This window comes from Aquarana catesbeiana, linkage group LG03, assembly GCF_042186555.1.
Source record: "Aquarana catesbeiana isolate 2022-GZ linkage group LG03, ASM4218655v1, whole genome shotgun sequence".
Classification (NCBI taxonomy): Eukaryota; Metazoa; Chordata; class Amphibia; order Anura; family Ranidae; genus Aquarana; species Aquarana catesbeiana.
Window position 1 is genome coordinate 715,236,134 of NC_133326.1, and position 14,981 is coordinate 715,251,114.

At 44.0% G+C, this 14,981-nt stretch overlaps 1 long non-coding RNA gene across 2 annotated transcripts in view; it reads right to left on the reverse strand.

Annotated features, from left to right (window-relative positions):
- Nucleotides 1-760: 760 nt before the first annotated feature.
- LOC141133686 (uncharacterized) overlaps nt 761-14,981 on the reverse strand; it is a 237,959-nt gene continuing 223,738 nt past the window's right edge. For both annotated transcript variants that reach the window (XR_012243109.1, XR_012243106.1), the window contains one exon: nt 761-855. This is a non-coding gene — a long non-coding RNA (uncharacterized lncRNA). The remainder of the gene's footprint in view (nt 856-14,981) is intronic.

Consider the following 14,981-nt stretch of genomic DNA (forward strand, 5'->3'; position numbering starts at 1 on the left):
ATGGTCCGACCAGGCTGTGTCCAATATTGTGGCTTTTTTGGAGAGGGGAATTAATGAGGAAGGGATCAGTATGTGGTCAATCCTGGCGTAAGATTGGTGGGGGGCGGAGAAGTGAGTGTAGTCCCTACTTCTGGGGTTTAGTTCCCTCCAGATGTCTATAAGACCATGAGTATGTAGCAGTTTAGCTATTTTAGTGCTTAATTTCGTGGGGCGCGTGAGCTGGTCCTTGGGGGGTCTAGTTTTGTCCAATCTCTGGTCAAACGCCACATTAGAGTCTCCTCCCATAATGACCTTCCCTTCCAGAAGGGGTTCTATTGTACCTAGGAGTCCCTGGAAGAAGGATGCTTGACCCTTATTCGGGGCGTAGTATGAGATGATTGTGTATAGAACTCCTTCCAGGGTCCCCTTCACCACTAGAAATCTTCCCTCCGGATCCTTATAATCTGAAATATAGGAGAATTTGCTATTCTTGGAAAATAGGATTGCCACCCCCTTAGTCTTGTTAGGGGCATTCGCTAGGAAGAAGGATGGATAGTACGAGTGGAGGAACTTTGGGGTGTACCGGATGGGAAAGTGAGTCTCTTGAAGAAGAACTACATCGAGTCTTAAGGATTTATAGTGATCCAAGGCCAGTCTCCTTTTTCTAGGTGAATTTAGTCCCTGGACATTGTGAGAGGCCACCTTGAGATCAGTTCCTAGAGTAAGTGCGTCAGACATCTGAGCAGAGGGGAGGGGGACTCAAGATCAAGCAGCCACTCACCAATGGAAGTCTTCCATGCGTTTCGGGGCAAGATACGTATTGGGCGTCTTCTGTGTTTATCTCTGGGGGGCGCGAGGCTCCTACCCGCAGGACGGCTGGAAAAAAGAAGGGGGGTGAGAGGAAATAAAGAAAAGAAAAGGGCAAACAGACACATAAGAGCAATAATAGTAACAACATGGGTCTCAAAATATGACCCTTGGGATCTTGTGGAAAATTTCCCACAACAAACCCAAAACAAATCTTCAGTCCAGCTGGGAGGCCGACTGAAGTCCCAAGTCCAAAGGACACTTAGGTTCTTTAGAAATGGGAGGAGGCACATGGTATCCACCCCGGACCCTATCTTTATCACTGTAAAACATGGAAACATACACACTAACGTTAAAGTGCAACTGAAATAAAATTCAAACAGCCCTTAACTCATGGCACTACTTGCCAGGTTAAGTGGTACTATACCTTAATATTTAAATGAAAAAGGAGAACACCCCACCCGCCTCAGCACTTCCACCCCCCTCCCAACCCCAAATATGAGATGTCAGGGATCCTGGATGACCCTGGTTCTACTTTGTAGAGGGAGAAAAGAAAAAAAAAAAAAAAAATGTACTTTGGGTCATCATTAGCTAGACATATGAGTAATCTTGCCCTGAACTAGAGCGGGGTTAGGAACCAAAATCCCATTATTACTCAAACCAATCTACAGTCCGCTTATGCCTAAAGTCCCGGCAATCCGAACTTCTTCCGGGGAGCGTCTGAGTCCGCTGGACAGTTCCGCTGAAGGGAAGAATGTAGAAAATCTGGTGATGGCCGGGTACTTTCTATTCCCTGTGGGGGGGGTTTTCGTTGTGGAAAAATAGTGCTATGAAGTGCATTGAGGGGTGTAGTTCTGAAGATGGGCTTATCAAGCCTTTGAGCCGTGGTGGGGTGTGGAGCTCCAGCTCCGGCAACTGTGTGGACCAGCACCCCGAACAAAAGTCCCTGCTGGGACATAGAAAGGAGAAGAGGCCAGCCTGGCCTTATGATGGTTTTCCCTCCTTGCTCCTCTTGGACGTATTCTTATTCCATAAGGGGGAGACAGGACTGCCTGGTGGGGGGCGTTTTGTCGAGCCTGATGAGGATGCAGAAAAGTCCATTGGGGCTTCCTGTGAGATGAGTTTAAGGGAAAGAAGCAGTTTTTCACCTTCTGAGAAGCTGGAAAAGGAGTGGGTTTTACCCTGCAGCGTGAATTTGACTGCGAAAGGGAAGGTCCAGCGATATTTAACGTCCCTTTGTGATAGGTTCAAGAGAAGAGGTTTCAGGGTTCTGCGTCTCTGGATAGTGGAGGGTGCTAAATCCGCGAAAATCTGGATCTGATGGCCCCGGTGTTGCAGTTTGGGGTTCTGACGGGATTGTCGCATGACTTCCTCCTTGGTCGCAAAAAAGTGTGCTTTCACAATTATGTCTCTGGGTGAGCCGTCTTGTCTGGGGGGACCGAGGGATCTGTGAGCCCTGTCTAATTCGAGACGCTGGGAGGGGATATTAGGAATGATTTCAGAGATAATGTCCTGAACCGTGGAGGGAATATCCGTGAAGGTTTCAGGGAGGCCTCTAATTCTGAAATTATATCTCCTGGACCTGTTCTCGAGTTCGTCTATCCTGGAAAGGGCCACATCTAGTTGTTCCTGAACAGACTGAAGGTGGGCTGCATTTTGGTTCGTTTTGGAGACCGTGCACTCCACTTTTTCCTCTATTGCTTCTATTCTCGAGCCTATATTTGATAGGTCAGCTTTGATAGTGTTAGTGATCTGATGTGCTGTGGTGGCCAGACCTTTCTCCAGCAATGAGGAGAATTTAAGAAACATTTCTTCTTGCATTTGGGTTAAGTCATTTAATGAAAAGCCTGAGGGCTGATGAGCTACCCCTGAGAGCTGGGCCTGTATGGGGAGGGCCTGGGGAGACATCTCCTGGAGCGCCCCATGTTTGTGGAGCCTGTGGAGGCCTTTGCAGCGGCCTGAGGTTTCTGGGAGCTCTGATAGGGAGACTGAAGGGCAGGTGAGGGCCCCTGTGTAGCCTGGGCATAAGTGAGAGTCGGTGGGGTAAGTACTGGCCTGTGTTCCGGAGCCTTGGGGTGCTGAGCCGCGTGTGGCTGTGTGGATTCCGTGCTGGCGGCCATCTTGGGAATCCCATCCGCTCCCGCCGTATCGAAAAGCGGGCCGAGATCTCTCCTCACCGGGGGGCCGGACATCTCCGCTGGCTCCTCGGAGGGTCCTTGACACGGGAGAGTTAGCTGGAAGCGGCGGGGAGGGCTGTATTCGCCGTAGTGCGGCTCTGCGGTCCGGGGTGGAGCGGAGCTCCTGGCTCAAGCAGCCATATTGGAACTCCCGCGCATGCGCCTTTTGCTCCAGTCATCTCTATGGCCTAAGAAACCGGAAGCTACGAGCATTTCATGAATTAGATTTCGCCGGATATAAACAGCGCCATTGGGAAATTGGGAAAGCATTTTATCACAACGATTTTGGTGTGATCAGATGCTTAGAGGGCAGAGGAGAGATCTAGGGTCTAATAGACCTCAATTTAAAAAAAAAAAAAAAAAAAAGAGTACCTGCCACTGCCTATTGCTATCATAGGGAATATTTACATTCCCTGAGGTAACAATAAAAATGATAAAAAATAAAATAAAAATTAAAGTAACAGTTTAAAAATAAAATAAAGCAAAAAAAAAAAGAAGAAGCACCCCTGTCCCCCCGCGCTCACATGCAAAAAGGCGAACGCAAGCGTCGGTCTGGCGTCATATGTAAACAGCAATTGCACCATGCATGTGAGGTATCACCGCGAAGGTCAGATCGAGGGCAGTAATTTTAGCAGTATAGCTCCTCTCCAAATCTAAAGTGGTAACCTGTAAAAGCTTTTTAAAAATGTATGTAGTTTGTCGCCGCTGCACGTTTGTGCGCAATTTTAAAGCATGTCGTGTTTGGTATCCATGTACTCGGCATAAGATCATCTTTTTTATTTCATCAAACATTTGGGCAATATAGTGTGTTTTAGTGCACGCAAATACTGTTAAAAAAAAATGCAACACCCACCATTTTAATCTGTAGGGCCTTTGCTTTAAAAAATATATAATGTTTGGGGATTCAAATTAATTTTCTTGCAAAAAAAAAATATTTTTTCATGTGAACAAAAAGTGTCAGAAAGGGCTTTGTCTTCAAGTGGTTAGAAGAGTGAGTGATGTGTGACATAAGCTTCTAAATGTTGTGCATAAAATGCCAGGACAGTTCAGAACCCCCCCAAATGACCCAATTTTGGAAAGTAGACACCCCAAGCTATTTGCTGAGAGGCATGTCGAGTCCATGGAATATTTTATATTTTGCCACAAGCTGCAGGAAAATGACAATATTTGTATTTATTTTTTGTACAAAGTTGTCACTAAATGATATATTGCTCAAACATGCCATGGGAATATGTGAAATTACACCCCAAAATACATTCTGCTGCTTCTCCTGAGTATGGGGATACCACATGTGTGAGACTTTTTGGGAGCCTAGCCGCGTACAGGACCCCGAAAACCAATCACCGCCTTCAGGTTTTTTAAGGGCGTAAAATGGTGATTTCACTTCCTTGCACACAGTTACGGAGGCCATGAAATGTCCAGATGGCACAAACCCCCCCAAATGACCCCATTTTGGAAAGAAGACACTTCAAGCTATTTGCTGAGAGGCATGTTGAGTCCATGTTATATTTTAAATTTTGCCGCAAGTTTCTGGGGAAAATTTTTTTTTACAGAAAGTTGTCACTAAATGATATATTGTTCACACAGGCCATGGTTATATGTGGAATTACACCCCAAAATACATTCTGCTGCTTCTCCTGAGTACGGGGATACCACATGTGTGAGACTTTTTCAGGAGCCTAACCGGGTACGGGACCCCGAAAACCAATCACCGCCTTCAGGCTTTCTAATGCCGCGTAGGAATCATTCCATCAGACATTCCGATCGTGTGTGGGCTTCATCGGACTTTTTCTTTCTAAAATTCTGACGGATCTAGAAATAGAACATGTTTCAAATCTTTCTGACGGAATCAGTTCCTATCGGGAAAACCTCTCGTCTGTATGCTATTCCGACGGACCAAAAATGACGCAATGGCAGCTATTGGCTACTGGCTATTGAACTTCCTTTTTCTAGTCCCGTCGTATGTCATCACGTTCTAAACGATCGGACTTTGGTGTCATCGTGTGTAGGCAAGTCCGTTTCAGCGGAACTCCGTCGAAAAAACCCGTCAGAGTTCATTCTGATGAAAAAAACGGTCGTGTGTACGCGGCATTAGGGTGCAAATTTTTGATTTCACTCCTCACTGCCCATCACAGTTTTGGAGGCCATGAAATGCCCATATAGCACAACCCCCCCCCCAAATGACCCCATTTTGGAAAATAGACACCCCAAGCTAATTACAAAAAAGAGAGGTATGGTGAGTATATTGCAGATCTCGCTTTTTGTCACAAAGTTTTGAAAATTGAAAAAAGAAAAAAAAAATTTTTATTTTCTTAATTTTCAAAAACAAATGAGAGCTGCAAAATACTCAGCATGCCTCTTAGCAAATAGCTTGGGGTGTCTACTTTCCAAAATGGGGTCATTTGGGGGGTTTTGTGCCATCTGGACATTTCAGGGCCTCCAAAACTGTGATAGGCAGTGAAGAGTCAAATCAAAAATTTACACCCTTAGAAATCCTGAAGGCAGTGATTGGTTTTCGGGGTCCTGTACGCGGCTAAGCTCCCAAAAAGTCCCACACATGTGGTATCCCCATACTCAGGAGAAGCAACAGAATGTATTTTGGTTAGACATCAAAGAAATTTAGGACAGCCGCACTCCAAAAATATTTGCCTTTATTCAATAGGGTGTTATCTAAAATACAGGTCACAGCAAAGTGGAACAAAGCTTACGCGTTTTGCACTACAAGGAGTTCTTAGTCATAGCTTAATGTATTTTGGGGTGTAATTCCACATATAACCATGGCATGTTTGAACAATATATCATTTAGTGACAACTTTGTGTATTTTTTTCTTTTTTTTGTAATTTTTCAATCACTTGTGACAAAAAATAAAATATTCAATGGGCTTAACAAGCCTCTCATTTCCTTGGGGTGTCTACTTTCCAAAATGGGGTCATTTGGGGGGGTTTTGTACTGCCCTGCCATTTTAGCATCTCAAGAAATCAGATAGGCAGTCATAAACTAAAAGCTGTGTAAATTCCAGAAAATGTACCCTAGTTTGTAGATATAACTTTTGTGCAAACCAATAAATATACACTTATTGACATTTTTTTACCAAAGACATGTGGCCGAATACATTTTGGCCAAAATGTATGACTAAAATTGAGTTTATTAGATTTTTCTTATAACAAAAAGTAGAAAATATCATTTTTTTTTCCCAAATTTTCGGTCTTTTCCGTTTATATCACAAAGGCAATCAAATACCATCAAAAGAAAGTTCTATTTGTTGGAAGAAAAGGACGCAAATTTTGTTTGGGTACAGCATTGCATGACCTCGCAATTACCAGTTAAAGCAGCGCAGTTCGCGCCCCCCCCCCCCCCAAAAAAAAACAGCCACCACTGTCATAGACTGATAGATAGATTGATAGATAGACGGCGTTGTGCTGCATTTTGCAGAGCAGAGTAGGGACTGGCCAGAGAGGGATTATTTTGAAGCAGTTGACCGGCATAAAACTTACATTGCAATGAATGTGAACTAAAAATCCCTGTTTTTTGTGAAAAGTTTACTAGAAAGCATAGTAGTGTGCATCAGAGGGTTCAACCAGAATTTATAGCGGTCACTTTCATTTAGCACCTGATGGGTTATATATATGTATACACTATTGGCACTATATACACTGGATATTCCATAGAGGGCACTATATACACTGGATATTCCATAGGGGCACTATATACACTGGATATTCCATAGAGGGCACTATATACACTGGATATTCCATAGAGGGCACTATATACACTGGATATTCCATAGAGGGCACTATATCCACTGGATATTCCATAGAGGGCACTATATACACTGGATATTCCATAGGGGCACTATATCCATTGGAAATTCCATAAAGGGCAGTATATACACTGGATATTCCATAGAGGGCACTATATACACTGGATATTCCATAGAGGGCACTATATACACTGGATATTTCATAGGGGCACTATATACACTGGATATTCCATAGGGGCACTATATACACTGGATATTCCATAGGGGCACTATATACACTGGAGCATTTGCATATTGCAGAGCAGAGTAGGGACTGGCCAGAGAGGGATTACTTTGACGCAGTTGGCCGGCTTAAACATGTATTGCAATGTAATGGGATATTTTTAAAAAAAAATGTACATTCTTTTTTAAAAAAATTAAAAAAACCCCTACATAACTAAGGGCTCATTCTCACAGGTAATCTGGCTGTGTGAATGAGTATTTTTTTTTTTCATGCCGCTGGAGCCGCCTGTCAGACTTACCTACAGGTGTTATCATGAGTGAGCGCGTTTCCACATGTAGGGCAGCCTATTCATGTCAATGGGCAGCCCTAAGAGTCAGAAACACAAACAGTCCTTGTTGTGTAGGGGTGATATTAAAAACTAACGACAGCGTCGCGTTGCTTGCTAAACAGCAGCGCGTTTCTATGAGTGTCGGGAAAGGGTGCAATTTTTGCACGTGTCCCTGACACGCATTGATGTGAATGTAGGATTACTCTATGGAGATGCAGCGGCTGTACAAACACGGCTGCAGGCTCTAATCTGACTGGTGTGCAGGTGAGCGGCCCCAAATACACACTGTCTGTGTTCGGGGACTTACACATGCTGGACGGGCCCCTGTCAGGTAAGTTGTACGGGGCCCTGTGATTTCTAACAGCAGTCCCGGCTGTTCCGCAGCTTCTCATTTCCCGACGACCAATGGAAGACAATACAGGAGCCAGAAAGAGGAAGAAAGAGGAAGAAAGTTCCACCATCACCAACCAGATCTGTTCCAATAAATATTTCATCTTACGTCTACTCCTCTCCTTTTCTGTTTATTTTACAAACTGACTCCAATCCCTCCGATATTAATCAGCGACCTCCTGGTGTATGTGCAGCTTTCACTGCGGGGGGAGGGGGGATCACAATACTTACCACACAGAACTACAGGTAGAGAAAAACATTTTTGATTGGTACAATGACCCCCCTAATCCTAACTCTTACCCCCCCCAACCCCATCCTCAACTACTACCCTGTAATCCTGACCCCCATCCCCTAAACCCTGAACCTAACCCACTACCCAATCACAGTCATTTGTGGTCCGTTAGAGGAGATTTTCTACAAGTTATTATTGGACAGGAACCTCCGATCGCGCTATTGTTACAAAATTGGCGACAGTTTCCGATCTTAACCAATCCTTCCTCAGGCCGAGCAAACTCTACAATCCCGGTAATATATTTGATTGATACAAATAGTACCGGAAATTGCCGAAATATTGATAACAATTTTGGAGGAGATTTACTAAAACTGGGTTGTGCAAAATCTGGTGCAGATGTGCATGACAGCCAATCAGCTTCTAGCTTCCGCTTGTTCAATTAAGCTTTGACAAAGAAACCTGGAAGCTGATTGGTTTCTCTGCAGAGCTGCACCGGTTTCTGCACTCTCCCCTATAACTCTCACTAATCCCTAATTCAGATAAAAGGTAAGTTCTCCTTATAATGAGAAATGAAAAGGTGAACTTACTCCAAATATCCCGCCCACCCCTCCGGGACATGCTGTATCCATCCTAATGCTCACAATGCCAAGTGGTGATTGGACGGCACAGCCATGTGACCCTGCTGACCAATGAGAAGTGACTCTGAAGCTTCTTCTTCCTGTAAGGTGTCCCAATAGAAAAAAGAGCTTCAAATATCCCGCCCCCCCCTCCGGACCCCGATGTACCCATCCTAATGCTTGTCATAGAAAGCCCTCATCACCATGTGACCAGGCTAACCAATCGGCAACCTGGGGCGTCGGCAATAAAGCGGCGCTTTACCATCGTATTTGCGGGGGGGGGGGGGGGGGGGGGGAGGTATTCAGCCCCTAGTGGGGCACTTTTAACCCCTGCTAGCGGCCGAAAAAGGGTTAAAACCACCCGCAAAGCGCTGCCGGCAGTATAGCCGCGCTGCCCACTGATTTCAATGAACAGGGGCGGTGGAGGAGCAGTATATACATCACTCCTTCACCGCTCCAAAGATGCTGCTAGCAGGACTTTTTTTAACGTCCTGCTAGCGCACCGCTCCAGTGTGACAGCCCTCGGGGCTTTCACACTGGAGAGACAGGAGCGGCTCTTTCAGATCACTTTGCAGGCGCTATTTTTAGCGCTGTAGCGCCTCAGTGTGAAAGGGGTCTAACGGAAGTGACGTTCTAAACAAAAAATACTTACTGAGCATGCGCCATGTTTTCCAACATGACCGCTACTCGTTCCAATAAGTTTCTAATCTGACAGAACACGAAGACAGCAGCGGACATTTTCTTACACCCAGGCAAGCAGGCAGAAGGTGGCGTCGGCCATCTTGGTACACCCAGCACTGCTCAGCGGTGAATTTGTCTATTTCAGTATATAAGGTGAGTTAACTGCTAGAATAATGCCCCGTACACACGGTCGGACATTGATCGGACATTCCGACAACAAAATCCATGGATTTTTTCCGACGGATGTTGGTTCAAACTTGTCTTGCATACACACGGTCACACAAAGTTGCTGTCAGATTAGGAAACCTATTGAAACGCATAGCGGCCATGCTGGAACGCACAGTGCATGTGCAATTTTTTTTCGCAACATCACTTCTGTTACATTTTCTGATGGGTGACGGTATTCTGATAGAACAACGGCACTGCTTTACTTTAACTGACAATTGCGCGGTCGTGCGATGTTGTACCCAAATAAAATTGACGTCCCTTTTTTCCCACAAATAGAACTTTCTTTTGGTGGTATTTGATCACCTCTGCAGTTTTTATTTTTTGTGCTATAAGCAAAAAAAGACAGACAAAAAAAAAAAGAACAGACAAAACAAACAATATTTTTACTTTCTGCTATAAAACATATCCGATAAAAAAAAAAAATGTTTTCATCAATTTAGGCCAATATGTATTCTGCTACACATTATTGGTAAAAACAAAAAACAAAAACCCCAGTAAGTGTATACTGATTAGGTTGCTCAAAAGTTATCGTGTCTACAAACTATGTGATATAGACTGGAATTTTTTTTTTTACTAGTAATGTCATTGATCAGCGATTTATAGTGGGGCTGCAATGTTGCGGTGAACAAATCGGATACTAACTGACACGTTTTGGTAACCAGTGACACCAATACAGTGATCAGTGCTAAAACAATATGCACTGTCACTGTACTGATGACACTGGCTGGGAAGGGGTTAACATCAGGGGTGATCAAAGGGTTAAATGTGTGCCTAGCCAGTGTTTGTGTACTGTGGGGGGAGGTGCTTTTACTAGAGGAAGACATGGATCCATGTTCCTGTTTTGCAGACACAGGATTCATGTCTTCCCTCCTGACAGTGCCGGCAGACATCAAGTCCGCATACCCGCTGATCGGCTTCCGCTGTGCATAATCGTAGCCAGTAGCGTAACTAGAACCTTCAGGGCCCCGGTGCAAGAAACCATGAAGGGCCCCCTGAACCTCAGCCGGGGGCCTTCCCTCCGAGTCCGGTGGTGGAACTCCAGGGCCCGGTTACAGGTATGACCTTTGTGAGCCCTGTAGTTCCTCCACTGGTATCAGTAGTTTATTTTTTACCATTTTTTAGGAGCCCCGTTGGGGGGCTTTGGTGAGATATCAGAGGTCTAAACAGACCTCTGATGTTCCACCTTTGAGACAAAGAGGAAGACTGAGGACAAAGCCCCCAATCCAAGTCTCTGCAGCCTCAGCTACATAGAATGAATGGACAGGAATAGCTCTGTACAGAGCTTCCTGTCCGTTCATAAAACTGAAGCATAGTAACACAGTTTACTATACGCCACAGTTATGAATGGACAGAGTCAGTGATCGGTACAGATCACTGACTCTCAATTCAGAAAAAGAAGGAGCGGTAAATTACACATTTACCGGCCCATTTCCCACTCTCTGTCCTGACAAACTCCCAGCAGCAACCAGCAGGGGAGGGGGTGGGGGAACCTGGCAGAGCCCACAAGGGGGTTGGGGAAAGAGCACACAGGGGCTGGAGCGTACACCTTGCTGGTGCTGTACCCGCCCCCATCTCCAGTGACCGCACGCTGGTACCCCCCCTATCCTCCAGCCAGGGGAGATGGAGTCCCTGTCCCCAGGAGAGATAGGGTCCTTTTTCCAGGGCAGATGGCGTTCCTGCCCCCAGGTGAGATGGGGTCCCTGTCCCCAGTTGTCACTAAATGATATATTGCTCACACATGGCATGGTTATATGTGGAATTACACCCCAAAATACATCCTGCTGCTTCTCCTGAGTACGGGGATACCACATGTGTGAGACTTTTTCAGGAGCCTAACCGCGTACGGGGCCCCGAAAACCAATCACCGCCTTCAGGCTTTCTAATGCCGCGTACGAATCATTCCGTCGGACATTCCGATCGTGTGCGGGCTTCATCGGACTTTTTCTTTCTAAAATTCTGACGGACCTAGAAATAGAATGTTTCAAATCTTTCTGACGGAATCAGTTCCTATTGGGAAAACCTCTCGTCTGTATGCTATTCCGACGGACCAAAAACGACGCAATGGCAGCTATTGGCTACTGGCTATTGAACTTCCTTTTTCTAGTCCCGTCGTATGTCATCACGTTCTAAACGATCGGACTTTGGTGTCATCGTGTGTAGGCAAGTCCGTTTCAGCGGAACTCCGTCGAAAAAACCCGTCAGAGTTCATTCTGACGAACAAAGGGTCCTGTGTACGCGGCATTAGGGTGCAAATTTTTGATTTCACTCCTCACTGCCCATCACAGTTTCGGAGGCCATGGAATGCCCATATAGCACAACCCCCCCCCCCCCCCCAAATGACCCCATTTTGGAAAATAGACACCCCAAGCTAATTACAAAAAAGAGAGGCATGGTGAGTATTTTGCAGATCTCGCTTTTTGTCACAAAGTTTTGAAAATTGAAAAAAGAAAAAAAAAATTTTTATTTTCTTAATTTTCAAAAACAAATGAGAGCTGTAAAATACTCAGCATGCCTCTTAGCAAATACCTTGGGGTGTGTACTTTCCAAAATGGGATCATTTGGGGGGTTTTGTGCCATCTGGACATTTCAGGGCCTCCGAAACTGTGATAGGTAGTGAGGAGTCAAATCAAAAATTTACACCCTTAGAAATCCTGAAGGCGGTGATTGGTTTTCGGGGTCCCGTACGCGGCTAGGCTTCCAAAAAGTCCCACACATGTGGTATCCCCGTACTCAGGAGAAGCAACAGAATGTATTTTGGTTAGACATCAAAGAAATTCAGGACAGCCGCACTCCAAAAATATTTGTCTTTATTCAATAGGGTGTTATCTAAAATACAGGTCACAGCAAAGTGGAACAAACTTACGCGTTTCGCACTACAAGGAGTGCTTAGTCATAGCTTAATGTATTTTGGGGTGTAATTCTACATATAACCATGGCATGTTTGAACAATATATCATTTAGTGACAACTTTGTGTATTTTTTTCTCTTTTTTGTAATTTTTCAGTCACTTGTGACAAAAAATTAAATATTCAATGGGCTTAACAAGCCTCTCATTTCCTTGGGGTGTCTACTTTCCAAAATGGGGTCATTTGGGGGGGGGTTGTACTGCCCTGCCATTTTAGCATCTCAAGAAATGACATAGGCAGTCATAAACTAAAAGCTGCGTAAATTCCAGAAAATGTACCCTAGTTTGTAGACGATATAACTTTTGCGCAAACCAATAAATATACGATTATTGCCATTTTTTTTTTTACCAAAGACATGTGGATGAATACATTTTGGCCTAAATGTATGACTAAAATTGAGTTTATTGGATTTTTCTTATAACAAAAAGTAGAAAATATCATTTTTCCTCCAAATTTTCGGTCTTTTCCGTTTATATCGCAAAAAATAAAAATCGCAGAGGCAATCAAATACCATCAAAAGAAAGCTCTATCTGTGGGAAGAAAAGGACGCAAATTTCTTTGGGTACAACATTGCATGACCCCGCAATTACCAGTTAAAGCAGCGCAGTTCGCGCCCCCCCCCCCCCCCCAAAAAAAACAGCCACCACTGTCATAGACTGATAGATAGATTGATAGATAGACGGCGTTGTGCTGCATTTTGCAGAGCAGAGTAGGGACTGGCCAGAGAGGGATTATTTTGAAGCAGCTGACCGGCATAAAACTTACATTGCAATGAATGTGAACTAAAAATCCCTGTTTTTTGTGAAAAGTTTACTAGAAAGCATAGTAGTGTGCATCAGAGGGTTCAACCAGAATTTATAGCGGTCACGTTCATTTAGCACCTGATGGGTTTTATATATGTATACACTATTGGCACTATATCCACTGGATATTCCACAGGGGCACTATATACACTGGATATTCCATAGCGGGCACTATATACACTGGATATTCCATAGAGGGCACTATATACACTGGATATTCCATAGCGGGCACTATATACACTGGATATTCCATAGGGGCACTATATACACTGGATATTCCATAGAGGGCACTATATACACTGGATATTCCATAGAGGCACTATATAGACTGGATATTCCATAGAGGGCACTATATCCACTGGATATTCCATAGAGGGCACTATATACACTGGATATTCCATAGCGGGCACTATATCCACTGGATATTCCATAGAGGGCACTATATACAATGGATATTCCATAAAGGGCACTATATACACTGGATATTCCATAGAGGACACTATATACACTGGATATTCCATAGAGGGCACTATATACACTGGATATTCCATAGGGGCACTATATACACTGGATATTCCATAGAGGGCACTATATACACTGGATATTCCATAGAGGCACTATATACACTGGATATTCCATAGAGGGCACTATATACACTGGATATTCCCCTAGGGGCACTATATACACTGGATATTCCATAGAGGCACTATATCCACTGGATATTCCATAGAGGGCACTATATACACTGGATATTCCATAGAGGCACTATATACACTGGATATTCCATAGAGGCACTATATACACTGGATATTCCATAGGGGCACTATATACACTGGATATTCCATAGAGGCAATTTATACACTGGATATTCCATAGAGGGCATTATCTACACTGGATATTCCATAGAGGGCACTATATACACTGGATATTCCATAGAGGGCACTATATACACTGGATATTCCATAGAGGCACTATATTCACTGGATATTCCATAGAGGCACTATATACACTGGATATTGCATAGAGTCACTATATACACTGGCTATTCCATAGATTCACTATATCAATTGGATATTCCATAGAGGGCACTATATACACTGGATATTCCATAGAGGGCACTATATACACTGGATATTCCATAGGGGCACTATATACACTGGATATTACATAGAGGGCACTATATACACTGGATATTCCATAGAGGCACTATATCCACTGGATATTCCATAGAGGGCACTGTATACACTGGATATTCCATAGAGGGCACTATATACACTGGATATTCCATAGAGGCACTATATCCACTGGATATTCCATAGAGGGCACTATATACACTGGATATTCCATAGAGGCACTATATACACTGGATATTGCATAGAGTCACTATATACACTGGATATTCCATAGAGGGCACTATATACACTGGATATTCCATAGGGGCACTATATACACTGGATTTTCCATAGAGGCACTATATAGACTGGATATTCCATAGAGGGCACTATATCCACTGGATATTCCATAGAGGGCACTATATACACTGGATATTCCATAGCAGGCACTATATCCACTGGATATTCCATAGAGGGCACTATATACAATGGATATTCCATAAAGGGCACTATATACACTGGATATTCCATAGAGGACACTATATACACTGGATATTCCATAGAGGGCACTATATACACTGGATATTCCATAGGGGCACTATATACACTGGATATTCCATAGAGGGCACTATATACACTGGATATTCCATAGAGGCACTATATACACTGGATATTCCATAGAGGGCACTATATACACTGGATATTCCCCTAGGGGCACTATATACACTGGATATTCC